General features: G+C 39.3%; 1 long non-coding RNA gene across 2 annotated transcripts; it reads left to right on the forward strand.

Moving 5' to 3' along the window:
• The first annotated feature begins 12,136 nt into the window (after nt 1-12,136).
• On the forward strand, nt 12,137-19,375 carry LOC138886845 (uncharacterized). Of its 2 annotated transcripts, XR_011405766.1 has the most exons (4): nt 12,153-12,554; nt 14,292-14,362; nt 18,048-18,115; nt 19,082-19,375. It is a non-coding gene; the product is annotated as an uncharacterized lncRNA (long non-coding RNA). The 2 variants fall into 2 exon arrangements; XR_011405765.1 differs by lacking the exon at nt 18,048-18,115 and having other exon boundaries at nt 12,137-12,554.
• The last annotated feature ends 4,696 nt before the right edge of the window (nt 19,376-24,071 follow it).

Consider the following 24,071-nt stretch of genomic DNA (forward strand, 5'->3'; position numbering starts at 1 on the left):
ACATCATCCGTGCTCCCTCTTTGTTGTCCAATTTTTGTCGTCTGATCTCGTCTGGCAAGAGGCGTCAAACAGATCTAAACCTCAAAGCCTAAAGTTCATAAAACTCATTTATCAAACTCCTTAATGAAGCCAAGAATTTCCGCAAAAATATCAAAATTACATAACAATGGCCAAGAAATTTTATTCTATTTATTAGGATGTTGGTCTCATTTGTTCACCACTTTTTAGTTGTCTTTGTTTGAGATTGATAGTTGTGCTTGATGATTTTTTTCATGCAGCTTTATTTACTTTTTGGTGTTATGGCAATGAAATATTATGGTGGTTGGAGGAGAAGTTTTGGTGGGATTTTGGAATTGGGGGTTGGTAATGATAAATGAAAAATGGTTGCTGCTAGGTAATTTATGAGGAGAAGATGCCTTATTGGAGTATTATTACGGAAAAAGAAGGTTTAAGATAGTGGAGGAGCTGATATGGTTGAAAAATGGAGAAGATGACGGAACAGAGTTTGTTTTTTGGGTAGGTGGGTGGGTGGGGTGGGGGGATTTAGTGAAAATAGGATTTTTTGTGGTCAAATGCATTTTAATATTTAATTAATTGAAAAATGTCATGTTTATTTCATTCACGCGCTCAAGAAGACTGAGAAACACTTTCTTTGCAATGTCATAGTTTTGTGTCTAATTGGTATGAGAATTGCCTAAGAAACCTATCTAATTGGAAAGAGGCCTAGTTTAAGTGTCTAAGTGAAAGATTGTGCCAACTTTAGGTGTCTCTGTATGTATTACACCTTAGTAAAACCTAGATATAGAAAGAAGACAACATCAGATAATTAAGGACCTCAACCTGAAGAAGCTAAAAACAAATGGCGCTCCATTTTCTCCTCTAAAAAGAGACGAAAGCTGACCCTTCTCCTGGACTCTATCAATGGCATACCACTCTCCATTGCTCAAAAAGAACGATCAGATATGCATACCCAAACTCACACACGCGAAAATACACAAACATATTAAGAAGCTCGAATCCGAAAAAGTAGTTTCAAACAAAAATCAAAAGGAAGCTGGAATTTGATGTTCGAATTGGTTGGCTTGCTATTGCTGAGTTTTCCGTTGAAGATGTGCTGTTGAGTTCCGTTTTCAATTCCAACCTTTATTTGGGCCCTAAGTTCTAGCTTGATAGCTTGTTGAGTAACTGAGCTCCATTCCATATCCTTGATTTTTTTAATTGGCCATTTACAACTGTTCTGGATTGTTTGTGTATGTCTTCCTATTCCTATGGTCCTCTTATTTGATTATGAATGAATATTTGGGGGCTCATTCTATGAATATGCTAAATTTTGTGGATTTAAAATTGATGGGTTTTGTATTTTTAAGGTATTATTGGACAACACTGAATCAGAAGAATGATTTTTGATTAATGTGCCTGAAATTTTTGTTCTCTGAGTTTTTTTTTTTCGATTTTTCTTGTGGAGGGGGACTCCGATTTCTTTGTAAAAAATGGTGGGTCTGCTATTTTTCCAGTTTTTTTTTTTTTGGAAATTGGATTCCTTCCTTCGATTCTGTTGATGTCTCCTTTTTAAAGGAAGAAGAGAATTATGATTTTAGAATTTTGTAATCCAATTTGTTTTTCTGCTTGTACTTTGCTTTGGTGGTAATGATTTTGAGCATGGGGTCTTATTGCGCCCTAGGGCTGCCTCAATTTTGCTGAAGTTGAATGAAGCATAATTCTTTTCTCTATGAAAGCAAAGCTAAAAAGCTCTATGATTTTGGTTATTCTCCTTTGCTTTTTTTACTTTTCCCAATGCTTTTATATAGCAAATCAATAACCGAGAAGATGAGTTGAGCTTAACACTATGTTATATTTGTAGACTTTCTGGTGAATTGCTATTTTATTTTGTATTATCGTCTAAGTAGCCAAATTCCAGGAGCACCGTTTGTTAGTAATATGTATCCTTAAGCTTAATCTTTGTGCATTTACCCACAATTCATGTCTATAAATTTTTGAGCTTGTCACATGATCTCAAATTAATTTTAGGAAGTAAATATGAACATACGTAGTTTGTTTTAGGCACGCAATTAAATTATTACAACTACGGGTACGATTCCCGTGACGTGATTGTGATACCTAATTTAAAATTAGATTAAAGTAGAAGTGTCTTTAGTTTGCCTCAGTGAAATACCAATCTTTTTTTTTTTTAAAAAAAAAATAATATTTGGGGTGTACCTGACACAAATAAAAATCCTATAATTTATGGCCCTCACATAAATATAAAATTAGTATAGAAAATGCCTTGAAATTTCGTAGTTTGCTTTATGTGCGTTAATTAAATAATTGTGATAGCTACGGGTACGATTCCCGTGACATAGTCGTGACGCTTAATTACTAAAATCCGGGGGTACATTTATGTGACCCGGCCACAATTTAATCTTTAATAATTTAAACATGTTGTAGATCGTGGGTACGGTTCTCGTGACATGATTCGCAGTGTGTATCAAACAAACAAGTGTACGACAATCGTAACTTGTTCCAGAATAATTCCATAAAATAATTAAAAGAGGTCATAAAGTTTAAAAGGCTCAATAGGTTTAAATATGTAATAAATCAGATAATTAGACAATTATTAATAGTTAAGAGACCGTGTTAGAATCACGGAACCCGGGAATGCCTAACACCTTCTCCAGGGTTAACAAAATTCATTATCTAGAATTCCTGGTTTCGCAGACTTTTAAATAAAGTCGATTTTCCTCGATTTGGTATTTAAAATAAACCGTTGACTTGGGACACCACAATAAATATCCCAAGTGGCGACTCTGAAATAAATAATTAATCCCATTTCGATTAATATCACTTTAATTGGAAAAACTCTCTTATATCCCCTCTCGGGTGGTAAAAAAGGAGGTGCGACAGCTCTGGCGACTCCGCTGGGGACTATAACCCAGAGTTTCGATTCAGGGTTCAAGAATTCGAGCTTAGAATAACTGTTATAATTGGCTTTTATTTATTATCTAATTTTTATTACATGTTTTGGCCTAATGTGCTAAATGTCGCTTTTTACCGCTTTGATATTATTTGAACTGTATATAAACTGTTACGAAACCCTTTTATTCTCATCTTTGAGGATGTGCACGATGGCGTGACTCCTCTTATGTTAGTGTCATACCTTAAATTAGAAAAAGGCTCGAACAAGTTACAAAACCGGATGGTCTTTTTGTTTCCGGTACGTAGCCCCCCCTCGGCTCGAGTTGTCCGCTCGGGTAAACCAAGTCTAGAACAATATAGCCAGGTTTTAAACCTAGAATAACTCAGCCTCATGTCGGATCCCTATTAGGAACGCTTGTTTGCATCATGTGCATTTGACTTTGGGGACTCAACACAGGGGTTGGGTCCGTCTAGGACAGGTGCACCCGAAATAAAAAGACCATCCTGATGTATCTTACGTACTACATGCGCATCTGTTTGGTTCGGCTTGCATGTTGACCGGCTTCTAGAATAGGGAGAAAATCAAAAAAGAAAAAAAAGAGTGAGAGGTAGATATTTAGCAAGTTCTGAAACTTTGCCGAAATTCTGAAGAAAAATGAAAAAGAAAAAGAAAAGTCATTTCAAATTGAGTCAAAATTTTCAAAGTCATGTTTCCCTTGTTTCGTCAAAACTGACCGAACTACGCGGGTATGATTCTTACCGGATGTGAGATACGTAGGCAAACCTCATCGGTTCCGGCCCCAATTTTTAAAAATCCAAAAATATTTTCATTTAGTTCCTTCTTTAGAAATTTTTCCTTAGAAAATTCAAAAAAAGATTTTTTTTAAAAACTCAAAAATAAAAAGTAGTTTCCTTCTTTCAGAAGTCTTTCATAGGTAAATAGAAATAAAAATTCAAAATACGGGTTTCCTTTATTTTGAAGTATTTTTCCCAGAAAAAAATCAATTAAAAAAAGAATCAAATATATATGTATATATATATATATATATATATATATTCTTTTCCTTCTTTAGAAGTCTTTCTTTCGTAAACGTCAAAAAAAAATTGAAAAATTGAAGTCCAAAAATTTTTTCACTCTTCTTTTGAAGTACTTTTGTAAATAAATAAAAACTTAGAAATCCAAAACATTTTCTTAAAAGTCTCTCTTTCGAAGATTAAGCGGCAACATCCAAAAGCCAAAAATATTTTCTTTCTTTTTTAGGAAAAGATAAAACAATTTAAAATTCAAACAAAAATATTTTATTTTTATTTTTAAAATTCCCAAAGTTCAAATCAAGAGCAAATGAATTTTTTTTAGACGTTTTTCTTTCATAAACAAAACAAAAATCCAAAAAATATATTTCCTTTCTTCATTTAAAGCATTTCTTTCAAAAAATCCAACAAAAATAAAGGTTAGCTTATTTACTCCATTTTCGATCTTCCCGAACTATGCAAGATCTGATTCGTGCGGCATCATGATACGTAGGCAATCCCCATCGTATTCGATCATAGCTATAAAATAAAATCGAGTGAAAAATAAGTTGAATAAAAAAGAGAGAAAGAAAAATTGAGTGGAAAAAAAAGGAAAAAAAGAGAGGGACAAGAAATAAAAGAGTGACAAACAAAAAGAGAAAAAGAGAGTGCCAAAAAATAAAAGAGCAACAGAAATGAAATGAAGAAAAAAAATCAAGAGTGATTAAAGAGAGGCAGAAATAAAAGGAAAGAGGTACATACTGAAAGAGTTAGGTAAGGCCGGGATGAAACATGCAACCGTTCAAACACATAGTAGAAGCGTTTAACTGTTAGGTACATTGCATCTTAACGTGCGATTTCCTATATGTTAAATGTCTCAAAACTAACAAGCTTGTTGGGTGTGCAAACTAGCCAGGTTGTGGTGGTTGGTGTTGTTGGCAGTCTAGCCTCCCCTCTTTCACAAGATCCAACGGCAGAGATGGCCTTCGCAAGCAACCTACCAATCATAGGTCCTGAGGATAGTCTGGCAAGGGCTATTCCACAACCAGAATCAGCATTTGCTAAAGAGAATAGGATGTTGCGTCTCCGCTTATTGGAAATGTGGGACGCCTGGTCTAATGGTAGGGAACCGTCAAGTGCAATCCCTGGGCTCCCTGAGTTGATCCCTAGGTCTGGTGAGGTTACCAACACCCCTGTGCCCAACCCGCTCATCCCATGCGGGCACCTTCCAATGCTATCCAATGTTCCTGGCATGCCTTCTGTGGTTCGCCCCCAGGTGCCAGTTTCCAGGGCACCTCCAATATTGTTCTCTGCAGCACCAGTCTACACCAGAGCACAACCAACTTTACCACGGCCGTATATTGAGCCTCCAATGTTCACCTTTCAGGGTCCACAGCTTCAATCAGAAATAACATATGTGACCACATACTCTTTCACTCAACCTTCGTAATATGATCTCTCGGTGGAGCAAGAAAAGGTTGTTAAGAATCCCGAGCAAGAGGAAATGGCTCGGAAGATGAAGAGCCTGGAACAAAGCCTGAAAAATATGCAAGGTCTGAGTGGCCAAAAGGGTGTCTCATACTCTGACCTCTGTATGTTTCCCCATGTCCACTTGCCAGTTGGCTTCAAGATGTCAAAATTTGAAAGTACAACGGGCATGGAGACCCGGTCGCTCATCTGAAACAATATTGTATCCAGTTGAGGGGTGCTGGTGGAAAAGAGGAGCTGTTAATGGCCTATTTTGGGGAAAGCCTTACAGGAATCATTTCTGAGTGGTATACGGATCAATAAATTACGCTTTGGCACGTGTGGGACGATATGGCCCGAGATTTTGTCCGCTAATTCTAGTATAATGTGGATATCACTCCTGACAGAAACACTTTGTCCAATTTAAAAAAGAAAAATGCGGAAAACTTCCGTGAATATGCTGTCAAATGGCGTGAGCAAGCTGCCAGGGTAAAGCCTCCAATTGATGAAATTAAAATGGTCATGGTCTTTCTACAGGCCCAAGAGGCGGACTACTTCCAGAACATGATGTCCGTTGTGGGAAAGCCATTTGTTGAGGCTATCAAAATTGGGGAGATGGTAGAAAGTGGGCTAAAAAGGGTCGAATCTTGAGTCATGCTGCTTTTAAAGACACATCACCAGGTGTTCAAAATGGTTCAGAGGGTTTGATAAATGGAAATGAGAGAGAATAAGGAGCCATGATGGCTTCCAGCTCGAGCGGGGCCCGCAGGTCATTCAGCTAATCATATATGCTTCCTGAGGTCCCTCAACATTATTATCCCATTCAAGATGTTGCTTATGTCATGGCATCACCTCCTTATGCGGTGATGAACGCGCAACCTTACCAGCGGCCACAACATTATCCATGAAACCGAGCTCCACCTCCCAGAAATACCCATCCTTACCAAGCTCCATATAATCCTCAACCAAATGATCCCCAATACAATCCTCGCCCAAGAGATCCTTTCAGAAAGAATTAGTTCACCCCTATTCGTATTCAAGCTTGTTCCAAAGGCTAATCAGGCTAAATCTATTGCAGCTAGTGGCCCCAAACCGGCCGAACACCGAGTCCCCATCGCACTGAGCTGATGCTAGATGTGAATACCACTCTGGAGCAGTGGGACATAGTACAGAGGACCATTGGACCCTTAAAAGGGCAGTAGAAGACTTGATTGAAGCTGAAAGAATCGCTTTTTGGGATGAAGAATTTGTTGCCTGCTCATAACACTGGGCCAATAGTCTGAATGATTTGTAAAGATGAGGAATTTTATCCGGCACTAAAGGCTATTGCAGCCATTGCCGAAACAGAAGAAAAGCCGAAAGACGGTCGCCAAGCCTGAAAGTTCCCCATCAGACGGGAGTCTTGGCAGCCAGTCTTGCTATCCTTTCTGCGTCTGAATTATCTCAGGGTGTGATCCGGATATTTTACTTTATTGTTTTACTTTATGATGTAAACCCTTCTATCTTCAAAAAAAAAAAATCAAATGAAATTCTTCCAGGGATGTCTCTTTTCTTAATTTTGTCATTTTTCTTATTCTCTTTTCAGTTCTATTAAATGCAGATTTCAATAGCATGACATGCTTGCGGACTTCATGCCCAGATCCTGAAACGCTATCAGACTTTGAAATAATGAATCAAGAATCAGATTGCAATGAAGATAAGTTTAAAGAAATAAAACAAAGAGTTGGAACAGTTGAAGGAAAATTGGTACCAGATTGGAAAGGTCCATACATGGTAACAAGAGTACTGCCAAAAGATAGCGTTGTACGTGGGACACATCGAAGAAATGTCCCTGAAACAACTATCCATGCAAATGCAGAAAAAGGTAATATGTTGGATCTTTTATACAATACTAATGATCTCCGGTTGGGATGAAGAAGACTTTCTTTCTTAGTATCCAAATATTCAACCCTTTGAGCCGGTGACTATTTTTTGATAACCCTCTTTGGAACCTGAAAGTGTTATGAAAAAAAATTGATTGAAAAAATGAAATGAAAAATGAAAATAAAAAAATGAGGATGAAAAGAAAATAGAAGAAAAGAAAGATACAAAGGAGGGGGGGGGGAGAAAAGACAAAGAAAATGAAATGAAAAAAAATGATGAAAAAAAGAGAGGAAAAAGAAAGAGAAAACAAAACAAAACAGAAAAACAAAAGAAAAAAGGTCCCTGAACTACGTTCGACTTGATTCCGAAAGGATACGTAGGCAGCCTCTCACTTGGGTTCAGTCACACCAAAATAAAAATTCAAATTCCCCCAAAAGTAAAATTGGGGCAGGAGTTACAATGGTTCGGCGATGGTTTTGCCTGAAAGGTTCCAAGTTGTAATTCAATCCAAATTCTTTTTACCCCAAATCCTGTCCAAGTCCTTCTGATCAATCGGTGAGAATGTTCAAGGATCGGAGAATGCAACTACTTGGATTTGATACAATCCAAATGAGAGAAATAAAATAAGAGAGTCTTATTGGTGAAAATCCACACGGGCACCGTGCGGCGATGGTAAGCAAAGAGAAATAAAAATGAGAGAGTCTTGTTAGTGAAAACTCGCAAAGAGAACTATAACGCGACGGTGAGAAGAGAAATGAGAGAGGTCAGCATGTGAAAACCCGCAAAGGGAGCCCCTGATCGAAAAGAGGATCCTCACAGTCATCGGCATCGACAGAGTCCTGGCAAGATTTCTCGAATTTGAGGCAAAAGTTGTGATGAATTTCTAAGACTCGGACAGCTTACACAGATTAGGCATCCAGTACAAATGACATGTCATGTTCATTGAAGTCTGCATGTACTCCAGATAAGTCTTTCTTTTCTTTCCCCAAAAGGGACACTTCTTGTTTTAAACTCATTCTCTATTCCATTTTTTGTTTTTTTTGAATCCCTTTCGGCCCAACTCTGTTATGAAACTAAGTCAAAGAAAGGATGGTAAGACTGATTTACAGGGTTCTCATTTGATACAAGCTAATATGCAAAAAGGTACCCAGCCTCGTCGGGGGCATCAAGTCGACCTTGACCGGCCATGGCGGCTGATGTTTTGAAATTGAAAAACTCCTGAAAAGAAAGGAAATCAAATTCAAATGCCTACAAAGGCAAAATGAAGTTAAAAAGCTTGAGTCCCATGTGGCTAACCGTCTTAGCAAAGGTTTGAAAAATCAAGGTACCCCAATGCTCAGAAAATGAAGTTGGAAGAAAGAATCTAAAAACGAAAGGCCTATGAATGCGAAATAAAGTTGGAAAAGGTTAAGTCCCATACGACTAGCCGTTGCGACAAAGTTTGAGGAGCAAAATAAAAGAAGAACAGGCAACAAGTCAGAAGGAAAAGGCCCACAAAGGCAAAATAAAGTTGAAAGCTGAAGTCCCACGTGACCAACCCTCATGGCAAAGTCTGGAAAAACCAAAGGTTCTCCAGGGCCTGAAATGAAATCGGTCCTCAGGGAACAAACAGTTGTAGTTGAAGCCTTCATCAAAGAAGCTAGGTCGAGATTAAGTGATTGAAACCGTCAAGGCCACAAAACCAACCACCGTTTCAAACTAACAATTGTTCTTTGTTAGAAAACAGGAAACAGGAAACAGGTGTAATACAAAGCAACTTTGCAAGAAGCAGGTGCAACCAAAAAGAAACTGCACAAGGGCTAGAAATAGCTTTGCAGCAATAATCAATCCGAAAGGGAAGTTTCTTCCAAATTCTTTCCAGCATTTTACTCATTTTTCTGAAATAAAAAATAAATATAAAAAAAAGAGAGAAGAAGAAAAATGATGAAAAAGGTCCCACACGGTAGCATAAGGTCCCACTCCCTAGCTGATGCCAGCATAACCTGGTAATCATTACATTAGGGTCCAGTCCCTACTCGATGCCAGCATAACCTGGTAATCTTTTTCAACATAGGGTCCCATTCCCTAATTATACCCGGCATAATCCGAGGACCTTTTTCTTTTCCGGCATAACCCGATGGCCTTTTCTGGCATAATCCGTGGACCTCCCCGGCATAACCCGAGGACATTTTTCTTTTTCCGGCATAACCTGATGACCTTTCCCGGCATAACCCGTGGACCTCCCCAGCATAACCCGAGGACCCTTTTCTTTTCCAGCATAACCTGATGACTTTTTCCGGCATAACCCGTGGACCTCTCCGGCAAAACCCGAGGACCTTTTTCTTTTTCCGGTATAACTCGATGACCTTTCCCGGCATAACCCGTGGATCTCCTCGGGTTATAACCCGATGACCTTTCCCGGCATAACCTGTGGACCTCCCGGCATAACCCGAGGACCTTTTTCTTTTCTGTCATAACCCGATGACCTTTCACAGCATAATCTGTGGACCTCCCCGGCATAACCCGAGGACATTTTTCTTTTTCCGGCATAACCCGATGACCATTCCCGGCATAACCCGTGGACCTCCCCGGCATAACCCGAGGACCCTCTTCTTTTCCGGCATAACCCGTGGACCACCCCAGCATAACCTGAGGACCTTTTTCTTTTTCGGCATAACCCGATGATTTTCCCAACATAACTCGTGGACCTCCTCGGCTTAACCCGAGGACCTTTTTCTTTTCCGGCATAACCCGATGACTTTCCCGGCATAACCCGTAGACCTCCCCAGCATAACCTGAGGACCTTTTTCTTTTCCGGCATAATGCGATGACTTTCCTGGCATAACCCATGGACCTCCTCGGCATAATCCGAGGACCTTTTCCTTTTTCCGGCATAACCCGATGACTTTTTCCGGCATAACCCGTGGACTTCCCTGGCATAACCCGAGAACGTTTTTCTTTTCCGGCATAACCCGATGACTTTTCTGGCATAACCCAATGGACCTCCCCGGCATAACCCGACGACCTTTTTGTTTTCCGGCATAACCTGATGACTTTTCCGGCATAACCCGTGGACCTCCCCGACATAACTCGAGGACCTTTTTATTTTCCGGCATAACCCGATGACTTTTCCGGCATAACTCGTGGACCTCTCCGGCATAATTCGAGGACTTTTTTCTTTTCCGGCATAACCCGATGATTTTTTCGGCATAACCCGTAGACCTCCCCGGCATAATCTGAGGAGCTTTTTCTTTTCTAGCATAACCCGTGGACCTTCCCGGCATAACCTGTAGACCTCCCCGGCATAACCCGAGGACCTTTTTCTTTTTCCGGCATAACCTGATAACTTTTCCGGCATAACCCGTGGACCTCTCTGCCATAACCCGAGGACCTTTTTGTTTTCCGGCATAACCCGATGACTTCCCCGGCATAACCCGATGACCTTTCCGGCATAACCCGGTCATTTTTCCAGCATAACCTGGTAATTTTCCCAACTTTGGGCGTCCGATCCCTATTTGATTGCCTTTTATATATAGGGTCTCCACTCCATAATCTCTTTTTCTCAGGAATACACAATCCTGATTTTAATTGCTTTCAATAAAGAAATAGTTTAGATTTTTGTTACAATAACTCACGAAATTTTCCTAGTAAAAACTGTGACAGAATATTTCATTCATTTGTTCGCTTTGGTGCCTGAACAGGTTTCTACCATGAGGTACAAGGTTTGAGATGACCAAAAGAAGAAGTCTCAACCCAAATAAAAGAAAATAAGAACAAGAAAAGAAGTTGAACTCTAAGTATAGAAGCGGAGAAAAGAGGCGGACTGCTCAAGATATGATTGAAGTCACAAGCTTTGCATGTTCCGCCTTGATCCAAAAAGCTGAAGAAGAATGAATCAGCAGTTGCAGCTAACGAGCATCAAGATTCAGATCAGAGTCTGCAAGAAGAACTAGCCAAGACTCAAGATCAAGCTTCAGAAGATTTATAGATAGGAATCTTGTAACTCGTAGTTGATAGGCTTAGCTAGTTTAGCTTTTTATTTTTCATTTTGGTGTAATAAGGAGTTCAACAAGCAGAAACATCAACAACAACAGTGAAATCACAGTTTCTCGGAAGTCCCAGCTACCAAAACTTCCAGAACTATACCGACCTGATTCTTTTATAGTCAAGGATATGTAGGCACCTCCGAAGCAAGGTTCGGTCAAACTTTTACAAAATGCTTCCAAATGGAGTTTCAAACGGGCAAAAATTGCTCGTAATTGCTCACTTTATCTTTGCCCGAAAACTCTTCATATTTTTAAGCAAAGAGGGGCAGCCGTGAGCACCTAATTTTTGCCCTACATGAAAATAACTCCTAAAAATGGACCAAAAATAATTTTAATTGATTTTTAGGAATGTTTTCTTTAATCAGTTACATTTCATGCATTTTTAATATTTGAAAATTATAGAAAAAATCATAAAATTGTCATATTTTTATTTTTATGCCATCCTAGGTTCAATTTGCATTTAGGAATAAATTACATTGAGTTAATTGCATTATTAAGGAAAAAATTACAAAAATAGTCATTTTTACATATTTAACTTTTAGTCTTTAGAAATTAGTATTTTTACTTAGTTTTAAGTTAATTAGTTGTTTTAATAAATAAAGAATTTTATTTTCTACAAAAAAATAGCTTAATTTAGGGTTTTAATTAATTAAAGAAAAGAAAAAGGTAAAAATAAATAGAAGAAAATAGGAAAAAATGTTTGGTCTTATTTATTCAAAATTGGGTCAATCCTTAAATTGATCCGAATTAATTAACCCAAGTCTGATCCTTTAGCCCAAGCTCATTACTCTAACCTACCCAAACCCCTTACCCTTTAATAAAACTTATATATAGAAAGAAGACAACATCAGATGATTAAGGACCACACCCTGAAGAAGCTAAAAAAATGGCGCTCCATTTTCTCCTCTAAAAAGAGACGAAAGCTGACTCTTCTCCTGGACTCTATCAACGACATACCCCTCTCCATTTCTCAACAAGAACGATCAGATTTCCACATCCAATCTCATACACACGAAAATACACAAACATATTAAAAGTTCGAATCCGAAAAATGGTTTCAAACAAAAATCAAAAGGAAGCTAGAATTTGAGGTTCGAATTGGTTGGCTTGTTGTTGCTGAGTTTTCCGTTGAAGATGTGCTGCTGAGTTCCGTTTTCAATTCCATCCTTTATCTGGGCCCTAAGTTCTAGTTTGATAGCTTGTTGAGTAGCTGAGCTCCATTCCGCATCCTAGATTTTTTTAATTGGCCATTTACAACTATTCTGGATTGTTTAGGTACGTCTTCCTATTCCTATGGTCCTCTTATTTGATTATGAATGAATATTTGAGGGCTCATTCTATGAATATGCTAAATTTTGTGGAATCTAAAAATTGATGGGTTGTGTAATTGTAAGGTATTATTGGACAACACTGAATCAGAAGAATGATTTTTGATTAATGTGCCTGAAATTTTTGTTCTCTGTATTTGAATGCTGAGTTTTTTCGATTTCTCTTGTGGAAGGACACGCCGATTTCTTTGTAAAAAATGGTGGGTTTGCTATTTTTCCAGTTTTTTTTGGAAATCGGATTCCTTCCTTCGATTCTGTTGATGTTTCCTTTTTAAAGGAAGAAGAGAATATTGATTTTAGAATTTTATAATCCAATTTGTTTTTCTGCTTGTACTTTGCTTTGGTGGTAAATTTTGAGCAGGGGGTCTTATTGCGCAAGACCCCAGGGCTGCCTCAATTTTGCTGAAGTTGAATGAAGCATAATTCTTTTCTCTATGAAAGCAAAGCTAAAAAGCTCTATGATTTTGGTTATTCTCCTTTGCTTTTTTTACTTTTCCCAATGCTTTTATATAGCAAATCAATAACCGAGAAGATGAGTTGAGCTTAACACTATGTTATATATGTAGACTTTCTGGTTAATTGCTATTTTATTTTGTATTATCTTCTAAGTAATCAATTCCAGGAGCACCGTTTGTTAGTAATATGTATCCTTAATCTTTGAGCATTTACCCACAAGTCATGTCTATAAATTTTTGAGCTTGTCACATGACCTCAAATTAATTTTAGAAAGTAAATATGAACATCTGTAGTTTGCTTTAGGCACGCAATTAAATTATTACAACTATGGGTACGGTTCCCGTAACGTGGTTGTGATACCTAATTTAAAATTAGATTAAAGTAGAAGTGCCTTTAGTTTGCCTTAGTGAAATACCAATCTTTTCTTCGAAAAAAATAAAATAATTTGGGGTGTGCCATACACAAATAAAAATCCTATAATCTATGGCGCTCACATAAATACAAAATTAGTATAGAAAATGCCTTGAACTTTCATAGTTTGCTTTAGGCGCATTAATTAAATAATTATCATAGCTACGGATACGGTTCCCGTGACGTAGTCGTGACGTTTAATTACTGAAATCCGAGAGTACATTTATGTGACCCAGCAATAATTTAATCTTTAATAATTTAAACATGTTGTAGATCGTGGGTACGGTTCTCGTGGCATGATTCGCAGTGTGTATCAAACAAACAAATGTACGACAATCGTAACTTGTTCCAGAATAATTCTAAAAAATAATTAAAATCGTTTATAAAGTTTAAAAGGCACAAGAGGTTTAAATATGTAATAAGTCAGATAATTAGACTAATTATTAATAGTTAAGCGACCGTGCTAGAACCACGGAACCCGAGAATGCCTAACACCTTCTCCCAGGTTAACAAAATTCCTTATCTAGAATTTCTGGTTCCGTAGACTTTTAAATAAAGTCAATTTTCCTTGATTTGGGATTTAAAATAAACCGGTGACTTGGGACACCACTATAAATATCCCAAGTGGCGATTCTAAAATAAATAAATAATCTCATTTCGATTATTGTCACTTTAATTGGAAAAACTCTCTTATATCCCCTCTCGGGTGGTAAAAAAGGAGGTGTGACACTTTTCGACCGGGGTTAGGAATTGTTATAAATTGTATTATTATGAGTAATTGAGCATAAATTAATGGGTTTGCATAATTATTGGCTAGTTTCGTAGTGTTGTGCATCAGTTTGAGTCGTCGGAAGAGCTTGGAAGTCGGTTATGGAACTTCAGAGCAAGGTAAGTCTCTTTTCTAACCTTGTAAGAGATAATTAACCCCATAGGTAAACTAAATTAATATGCACCTCTATTTGTGGGGGCTACGTACGCATGAGGTGACGAGAGTCCGTACGTAGCTACTAGCTATGCCTATGTCCGAGTAGTTTTAGGTTTATACCATGCCTTATTGATATTATTGTTGATTTATGTTTATTGTTTGCCTTGAGAAGAAGCGAGATTGAGCTTTCTTAGTAAATATCTTGAAAAGAGTTGAAATTGAGGAATTTGAGATCTTAAAAGTTTTCATTTAAACTTCGTATTTTTGAAAAGGATTGTAGGAATATTATAATAGCTTAAGAAATCTATTTGTAACCGCGTCGCATGTATTTTTCGCGAGCGGGGAAAATTTCTTTAAAAACCTACAAGTTGAATTTTCCTTACTTTGAAAAGAATCAAGAAAGAGATATGATTTCAATGGCAAATTTATATTTTACCACGTCGCAAGTATGATCCGCGAGCGGGGTGATTCCTTAAATTTATATTTTACCGCGTCGCACGTATGATTCGCGAGAGGGGTATTCCCTTTTACTACTCTTATGGGATCGGGCCATTCGCCTCGGCAGGATTTATGTACCACACTCTCATGGGAACGGGTCGTTCGCCTCAGCAGGTTAATAGATGCATCTATGGTTCACGCCGTTCAACCCTCGGCAGTGCACATTTTATTCTTATGTTGGATCGGGCTGTACGCCTCGACATTTTCATATATATATATATATATATATATATATATATATATATATATATATATATATATATATATATAGATCACTCTTATGGAACTCGTGCGTAACATTTGGCTAGAAGCCATGGTATCTGAGGATCTTTCCCTGAATTGAATTGTTACAACCATTTTATGATAGTCACTATACCTTTATATATATGCTCCGGTTACGGAGGGAACATGCTAGTTGGGAGATTGAGTATAATTGTAAAGAAGACAATTGTACCATGTATTTTATACATCTTTATTTCATATGCTTACTCTGCTTCATATTTATTCATTTCTTTTCTGTATTTGAAATCATTGGACCACTAGTAAGTGTTGAAGTCGACCTATCGTCACTACTTCTTCGAGATTAGACGGGATACTTACTGGGTACACGTTATTTTTGTACTCATACTACACTTGTTATTCATTTTTGTTGCACAGACACATGTATGATTATTGGCCTAGTCAGGCGCAACGGCATGTTTGATACGGAGACTTAGGTGAGCTACACCTCTCGAGGCGACCCGTAGTCGGTAGAGTCTCCTTCAGAGTACTGTATTGTATTTTTTTCTCTGTCCAATTTATATTCCGGACAGTTATGGTATTACATTGTTTCCTAGAAATTGCTCATCCACTTGTGACACCGGGGTTTGGGATGTCAACGGGATTATTTAGTGTCAAAATTTGTTAAAGACATCATTATTTATTCAGTGAAATTCTTTATTAATTGTTTAATATTTTAAAAAGGGATGATTTCAAAAATTAAAACGAGAAATTACTAGCTATTTGGTGTTGGCTTGCCCGGCAGTGGTGTCCGGCGCCATTACGATCCTTAGTGGATTTTGGGTCGTGACAATTTTGTCCCGTTTATCCCGTCCCGTTTAGGCCCGCCCCGCCACTAGGGGCAAAGCTTTGTTGGCCCAAGGGTGGTCAACTAACCACTATTTGCCGAAAAATTATACTATGTATAAGGTAAAAGATTACTTGTTATTGATTAAAAATAAACTTTGAACACCTTTACATAGCCCACTAGAAATGGGTGTTCAAAATTTAAATACCTTTATTCAATTTTCTGGCTTCGCCATTGCCCCTCACCATCCCGGTTAAATGCCATCCCGATCCGCCTCGTTGGACTGCCTTAAATTCAGAGGAAGAAATGGAGAAGAAAGGTGAAAATGTATAAAAGAGGTAAAAAAATTAAAAGAGAAAGGAAGGTGAAATATAAAGAAAAACTAGAGAAAAAAAATATAAATTTTAAAAAAGAAGGGCTAATTAGCCATTAGAAACTGTCAGGTGGGCCATTTTAATTGTTGTTTTTAGCTTTCGCATGTTCTTGGGAGAAATGTTACACACATTATGCCATATAAGAGACGAGGGAGTTTTATTATGAAGGGGTATATAGTTCAGGGGTTTTCGGACATGTGATAGTTTAGGTAGTGTGACGACCCGGTCAGTCGTCTCCTAAGTTGCTGCTCCATTTTTCCCTATTTCTGCTTCTTATTGCTTTGTATAATGGTTCTACATGTGATCGGGTTGATTGGTTAAGGTTCGGAAAGAATTTGGTAAGGTTTGAGACACTTAGTCTCTTTTGAGGAAGGTTAAGTTGGAAAAGTCAACCGGATTTTGACTTATGTGTTAGAGGTATCGGATGTGAGTTCTGACTGTTCGGATAGCTTCGGTAGGTGATTTGGGACTTAAGAGCGTGATCAAAATGCGTTTTGGAGGTTTGAAGTAGATTTAGGCTTGAATTGGCGCAGTGGTTATTTTGGCGATTTTCGGTTGGCAGGCGAGATTTTGATATATGGGTCGGAATGGAATTCCGAGAGTTGCAGTAGTTCCATTGTGTCATTTGGGATGAGTGTGAAAATTTCAAGTCATTCGAACGTGGTTTTGTTGGATTTTTTATCAAAAGCGTAATTTGGAAGATTTTCGAATTCTTAGGCTTGAATCTGATGCGAATTTGGTGTTTCGATGTTGTTTTCAGTGTTCTGAAGGTTGGAACAAGTTTGAATGAGGTTATGGTATATGTTGGCATGTTTGGATGAAGTCTCAGGGGCCTCGGCTGAGTTCCCATTTCATGAAGTTTGGAATTGCAGAAATCTGTTGCTCAGTGTTGCAGACAAACGACCTTCGCGTTCGCGAGAGGGGAACTGTGATCGCGAAGGGTTAGCTGGAGAAGGCTGAAATTTTAGCCTTCGAGTTTGCGAGGAAGGTTCCGCATTCGCGAAGGGACTGTGAAGTGATTCATTGCATTCGCGAGGAAAGCTCCGCGTTTGCATAGAGGAAATTGGCCAGCTGGGTTTGAGGTGTTTTGTTTATCGCGTTTGCGGGTGAGGGAGCGCGTTCACGAAGAGTCAGGTTGTGGAACCATCGCGTTCACGAGTGGCATGATGCGATCGCGAAAGAGGAATTTTGGTCAAAGGTGATTTATGCTTCGCGAACGCGAGACTTAGACTGTGTTCGCGAAGAAGGATTTCAGGCCTGGGCAGAATGTTTAAATACTCATCTTGTCCGCGATTTTAGGATTTATTTCTTCCATTGTTAATCGTTTTTGGAGCTTTTTGAAGAGGATTGAAGAGGGATTCAAGAGGAATCACTTCGAGGTAATATTCTTGGACTTAAAACTCGATTCTAATGTGAATTCCACCTAAATAATCATGGAAATTAAGCAAAAAATTGAAGAACTACGGCTTGGAAACTTAGACCTTTGATTGAGGATTTGAAGGACCATTTGAGGTCGGATTTCAGAACTTTTGATATGTATGGACTCGTGGGGAGATAAGGAATATATTGATATAAAAATTATTGAATTCCAAGATGTGGGCCCGGGGGTCAGGTTTTTGTAATTTTGGGATTTGTGTCGTATATTGATTATTTTCGCTTGGGCTTTGTTCCCTTAGCATATTTTGATATTGTGATTCTGATTTTGGATAGATTCGACGTAAGTGGAGGCCGATTCGAGGGGCAAAGGTGTCGCGAGCTAGAGATTTGACCGGTTTGAGGTGAGTAATAATTGAAAATGATGTTCTGAGGGTATGAAACCCCTGATTTGCACATCGTTGTGCTATATTGAGGTGACACACACACTTAATGACGAGTGTGGGATCCTGCACTATTGGGGATTGTGACTTAGTCCGTCCCGAATGACTATTTTACTGTGTATTTGACTGAAATCTATTTGCTATCATCATTATTTGGGCTGAATGCCATATTTGGGCTTTTGCCAACTATTTGAACCCTTCGAGGACTTTTATTGATATTTTCTTATTGTTTTGACTTTATACTTGAATTCAGTCCTGATATATTTCACTATTTTCGTACTCAGCCATGTTTACTCTGTTTTAACACTTAAATGATCTTTTAAATGATATTTTGGGCCGAGAATCATGTTTTACTATTGCCCGAGTGGCTTGTGAGGATTTTGACTGAGTAAGGCCGAGGGACTATGTTGTGAGGAAGCATTTGATATTGATTATGAGGCTGAGGGCCAGAGATATGTACGCCACTAGGTGTCGTGATTGATATGAGGCCGAGATCCTAGTGATGTATGCCACGAGATGGCTTGATATTGCGCTTGGGCTGTAAGGGGCCTCTCCATGAGTCTGCACACCCCCAGTGAGCGCGGGTACCTATCTGACGTGAGATGTAGCCCGAGAGGCTGGTATTGTTCTGAGATATTGCCAGAGGGGCGGATTTGTTGACACTGTGCCTGAGAGGCGAACCTTTATGTGTTTATCTTTTTGAATTACCTGTCATTATCTGTTTAATTGTTGAAAAGGTATTTCCCAAAGTTTAAAACTGAACCTAAATGATTATTTGTATTTCTATTGATTCACTATTTTTAATGGTTTTACTGCTTCATTATAGCTTGCTTTGTGCATTGCGTGATTTCCTGCTTTCAGTCTTTATTTATGATTATTACTCACTGAGTTGGAGTACTCACTTTACTCCCTGCACCCTGTGTGCAGATTCAGGCGCATCTGGTCCCGCTCCCGAGTGCTGATCTTTCCAGCTCAGGCAGATCCGAGGAGTCTCTAGGTAGCTGTCTGCATTCGCAGCCCGGAGATTCTTCCCCATCTTATTCTCCATGTTCTTAGTTACTGTATTAAACTCTGTAGATTTCTCTGAGTATTCCGGATTGTTTAGATGTTCATGGCTAGTGACACCCCGGTATCGGGCTGTGTGGGGTTGTATTCCGCAAATTATGTTGTTATCTGCTTAAACTTTGGATTATTTTATCATGCTTAGACTGTTTCTTACTGTTTAGCTGTTAAATACCGAAATGGGAAGTGTCGGCTGGCCTTGTCTTCACGAGAGGCGCCATCACGACCGAGTCTGGGTTTAGGGTCGTGACAGGTTGGCAACTGACAAATATTGTATAATTTAGGCGAGGTTTAAGGTATTATCTCTAGAAAAAAGGATAAACTAAGAAAACGAATATTGTTTACAGTCTCAAACTTAATACTTAGAAAGGCTAGTACATTTAAATTTGGCAGTGACTAAAGTAACAAGATTTACAATATCTCAATGTCGAATGACAATGCATATTCAGTAAGTAAGATAACCAACTAGCAATATTCTGCCAAAGAAAGTCACCCAAATAATGAACAATGAATTGCTATTTTTCTTTTTCAAAACATTAAAAGGGACATCATAAAATCACTGCATGAAGAAAGCAACCAGGGAGAAGAGCAATGAGGTTCCAATCAAAGCACCGGAAACGGGTAATGAGAAACCAGCACCCGCATCAGGGGATGGCGCCGAAGCCATTCCAACTTCCTGTGCTGAGGCAGTAACGGCGACGACAATGACAGCGAGCACGAACACCTTGAAGATGTTAAGTTGCACCATTTCTATACAAGTGAAGATGGTTGGCCTATCCATGTTATGGTCAGTAATGTCACAAAACGCATATCTTAACTTGATTAGATTTATGTATGCGGTTGAAACCGAGTCCCTTGTATGTGATTATCGATGAAGTAAACGGAGCAGAGATGTGAGTGTAAGTAACCGGAATCGAGACAAGGAGCCCCTCGAATCGAGGTCCGGGCAAAACACCCACCTTCGGAGTAATCAGGGTCGTATTCCCTAGGTCCGATTCGAATCCCTAAACTTCAGAGAATGTTATCAGATAATCGAGAATGACTAATAACGGACCATGATATCCGTGCGTAGCCGGATTTCACAGCGCACATACTGGCAGAAGATCAATGATTAGTAAAACGGAAAATTTTACCTTTTATAGAGTTATACTTAGGGCAAAATTCTCCTATTATATAAAGGGGAGTCTGACTATTCATTAGGATCATTTTATACACACCAAAGCAATTTTATTCTTATTTATCTAATATTCAAAGTTCTTACTGCTTTTCATTAGTTCTTCATTATTATGAGCCCGGGATCGAAGGCGCGCATTACATTAAAGTTGTTACCGAGTTCGGGTTCACTCCCCACAATTGGTTTGACAATTTAGCATGTCCTTTATCTTTTTAATCTAACGCAATTTATCATTTATATTGAATTAATCCGCATATCCTTAAAATCACTTATAAATTTAATTGTTATCCGTTTTTTAGGGTAAACAGTTTGGCGCCCACCATGGGGCTAAAGATAATAGTGGTAATTTGATACAAATTTTCACAACACACTCTGCTTTACTCTTGTTCTTTGAGATCTTAATTTTAGGAAAACTTAAGGATGTTAAACTCTCAATTTGCTCATTTAAACGTTGATGCTAAATCTGGCCACCACGGCGAGAACACCAATATAGTGCCTAACAACGAAGTTCACCCTGCTGATCCCAACGGGGCCTCCGGTTGTAGACCCAATCGACGCCAACTCCCATGTGGCCATCGATGCTAACTTGCCCACTAATACGAAAAATAGCGTTCGCGGGGGGGCCAGACCGGTAGCCAAGATACGCATGGCGGTGAAGGTGATGGGATCAACATGCGGGTGATCTTCAAAATGTTACAGGCTCAACAGGTAGTGATAGCCTAGTTGCAAAACCAAAGTTGCGCCCCCAATAGAGTTGAGCCTAAACCATCCCGGGAAAACGCTCGCAGAAATGAACCAGTCACAGAAAGTCCGAGTGAAGTTGAACCAGGGACCAATCCAGAGATAATAAAGATGCTCGAGGAATTAACGAAACGGGTAGAATCGGGAGAAAAGAGAATCAAAGCTAACGATAAAAAAGTGGCGACCAATAACTCCAAGGTTGATCAAATCCCAGGAGCACCACTGATACTGAAAGGCCTAGATTCCAGGAAGTTTGCCCAAAAGCCTTTCCCTCTGAGCACAGCTCCGAAGCCGATCCCTAAGAAGTTTTGTATGCCAGAAATCCCGAAGTATAATGGAACGACTGATTCAAATGAACATGTGACCTCCTACACGTGCACCATCAAGGGGAACGACTTGGAGGATGATGAGATCGAATCCGTTCTGCTGACTAAGTTTGGAGAAACCTTGTCAAAAGGAACTATGATATGGTATCACAACTTACCCCCTAATTTTATTGACTCGTTTTATATGCTTGCAAATGCCTTTATAAAAGCGCACGCCGGGGCCATCAAAGTCGAGACTAGAAAGTCAGACCTTTTCAAGGTAAAGAAAAGAGATAATGAGATGTTCATGGAATTTGTGTCAATATTTCAAATGGAACAGATGGATCTGCCTCCGGTCGTAGACGATTGGGTCGTTCAGGCATTCACCCAAGGACTCAATCCCCAAAGCTTATTGGCTTCACAGCAGTTGAAGCAAAATTTAATAGAATATCCGGCAGTAACTTGGGCCGACATCCATAACAGGTACCAATCAAAAATCAGGGTCAAAGATGATCAGCTTGGGGCCCCTTCTGAATTTGTTTACACCGCCAGGACTAGTGATATATCCAAAAGAGTCGTCGATCATGAGCCAAGATCGAACAAAGACCGGTATCAACTATACAATAGAGATCGAAGGAGCAGTGGGTCCGGATGCAACCTTGCAAGGAGTGAAAGAAGGAGCGATCAAGGTCATAATAATTGAGTACTCATGAGCAAAAATGGTTTTGACAGACCCATCGGGTCAAAGGAAGCACCAAGGTTATCGGAGTACAATTTGGACGTCGATGATGTCGGCATCGTATCAGCCATCGGACACATCAAAGATACTAAGTTGCCTCGACCATTGTAGTCTGATCCTCCCCAAAGGGACCCCAACCTAACATGCAAATATCATGGCACTCACGGACACAAAATCGAAGACAGTCGACAATTAAGAGAAGAAGTAGCTTGGTTATTCAACAACGGGCACCTACGAGAATTTTTGAGTGATCGAGCCATAAATCACTTTAGGAATAGGGACGCCAACAAGTAGATCGGGCAAGAGGAACCTCAGCATGTCATTAACATGATCATTGGTGGAGCTGACGTCCCTCTAGGGCCGATGTTAGAATTCACTAAAGTATCCATTGCAAGGGAAAAATGGACTCGAGATTATGTACAGGAGGGAACCATATCTTTCAACGGCGAGGACACTGAAGGTATTTTGCAACCACACAATGATGCACTAGTAATATCTGTACTCATAAATAAATCTTGAGTTAAATGTGTGTTAATTGATCCAGGTAGCTCGACCAATATCATCAGATCGAAGGTCGTGGAACAGCTGGGTCTGCAAAACCAAATAGTGCCTCTGCTCCGAGTCTTAAACGGATTCAACATGGCATGCGAGACCCCTAAAGGGGAGATAACCCTACCAGTAAACACCATCAGAACCATTCAGTAAACAAAGTTCTACATGATCAAAGGAGACATGAGATACAATGCTTTATTCAGGAGCCCATGGATTCCGAACATGAGAGCAGTACCCTCAACGCTACATCAAGCGTTAAAATTTCCTACACCGGGAGGGATCAAAATAGTTTACGGAGAGCAACCAGCAGCAAAAGAAATATTCACAATCGATGAGGTGGTCCCGATATCCGCACTCTCAACATCAAAGAACCTGATTTATGTCACCGAGGGAGAAACCAAATAGCAATCACCGATGCATCCCGGACTGAACCAGAAAAGCAAGAGACAAGCAAGGATGATGACTACGGAGTCCCTAGGTCTTTCACAACCCCTGACGATTCTGATGCCACCAAGTCAATGGTTCAGAAGCTGGAGCAAGTTAGGTTAATCGAGCACCTTCCCGATCGGAAGGTATACCTGGGCATAGGGCTAAGTCCCGAGATCAGGGAAAAACTCATTGAATTCATTATAGATAACATAGATTATTTCGCTTGGTCCCATCGTAACATGACAGAGATCCCGCTGGAGATAACTACTTACAGGCTAAGATTGGATCTAAAGTTTCATCCGGTCAAACAGAAGAGGAGGCCTCAATCTGAAGTCAGGTATGCATTACAAAGACGAGGTATCCAAAATCCTTAAAATAGGCTCCATTCGAGAAGTTAAGTACCCAGATTGGTTAGCGAACGTACTGGTAGTGCCTAAAAAGGGAGACAAATTGAAAATGTTTGTAGACTATAAGGACTTGAACAAAGTATGCCCTAAAGTCTCTTTTCCTTTGCCTAACATCGATCGCATAATTGATGTGATGGCCAGCCACGAGATACTCAGCTTTCTCGATGCCTATTCCGGGTACAACCAGATTTGGATGGACCCGGGCGACTAAGAAAAGACTTCCTTCATCACTAAATACGGCACCTGTTGTTATAACGTAAAGCCATTCGGATTAAAAATGCTTGTGCCACTTACCAACGCTTAGTAAATTGGATGTTCGAAGATAAAATAGGAAAATCAATGGAGGTTTACATTGATGACATGTTAGTTACATCCCTACGAGCATAGGACCATTTGGAACATTTGCAGGAAACCTTCAACATACTGAAGAAATACAAGATGAAGCTAAACCCAGAGAAATATGCATTCGGTGTTGCGTCCAAAAAGTTCCTTGGATCCATAGTGTCCA

This window comes from Nicotiana sylvestris, chromosome 3 (assembly GCF_000393655.2).
Source record: "Nicotiana sylvestris chromosome 3, ASM39365v2, whole genome shotgun sequence".
Classification (NCBI taxonomy): domain Eukaryota; kingdom Viridiplantae; phylum Streptophyta; class Magnoliopsida; order Solanales; family Solanaceae; genus Nicotiana; species Nicotiana sylvestris.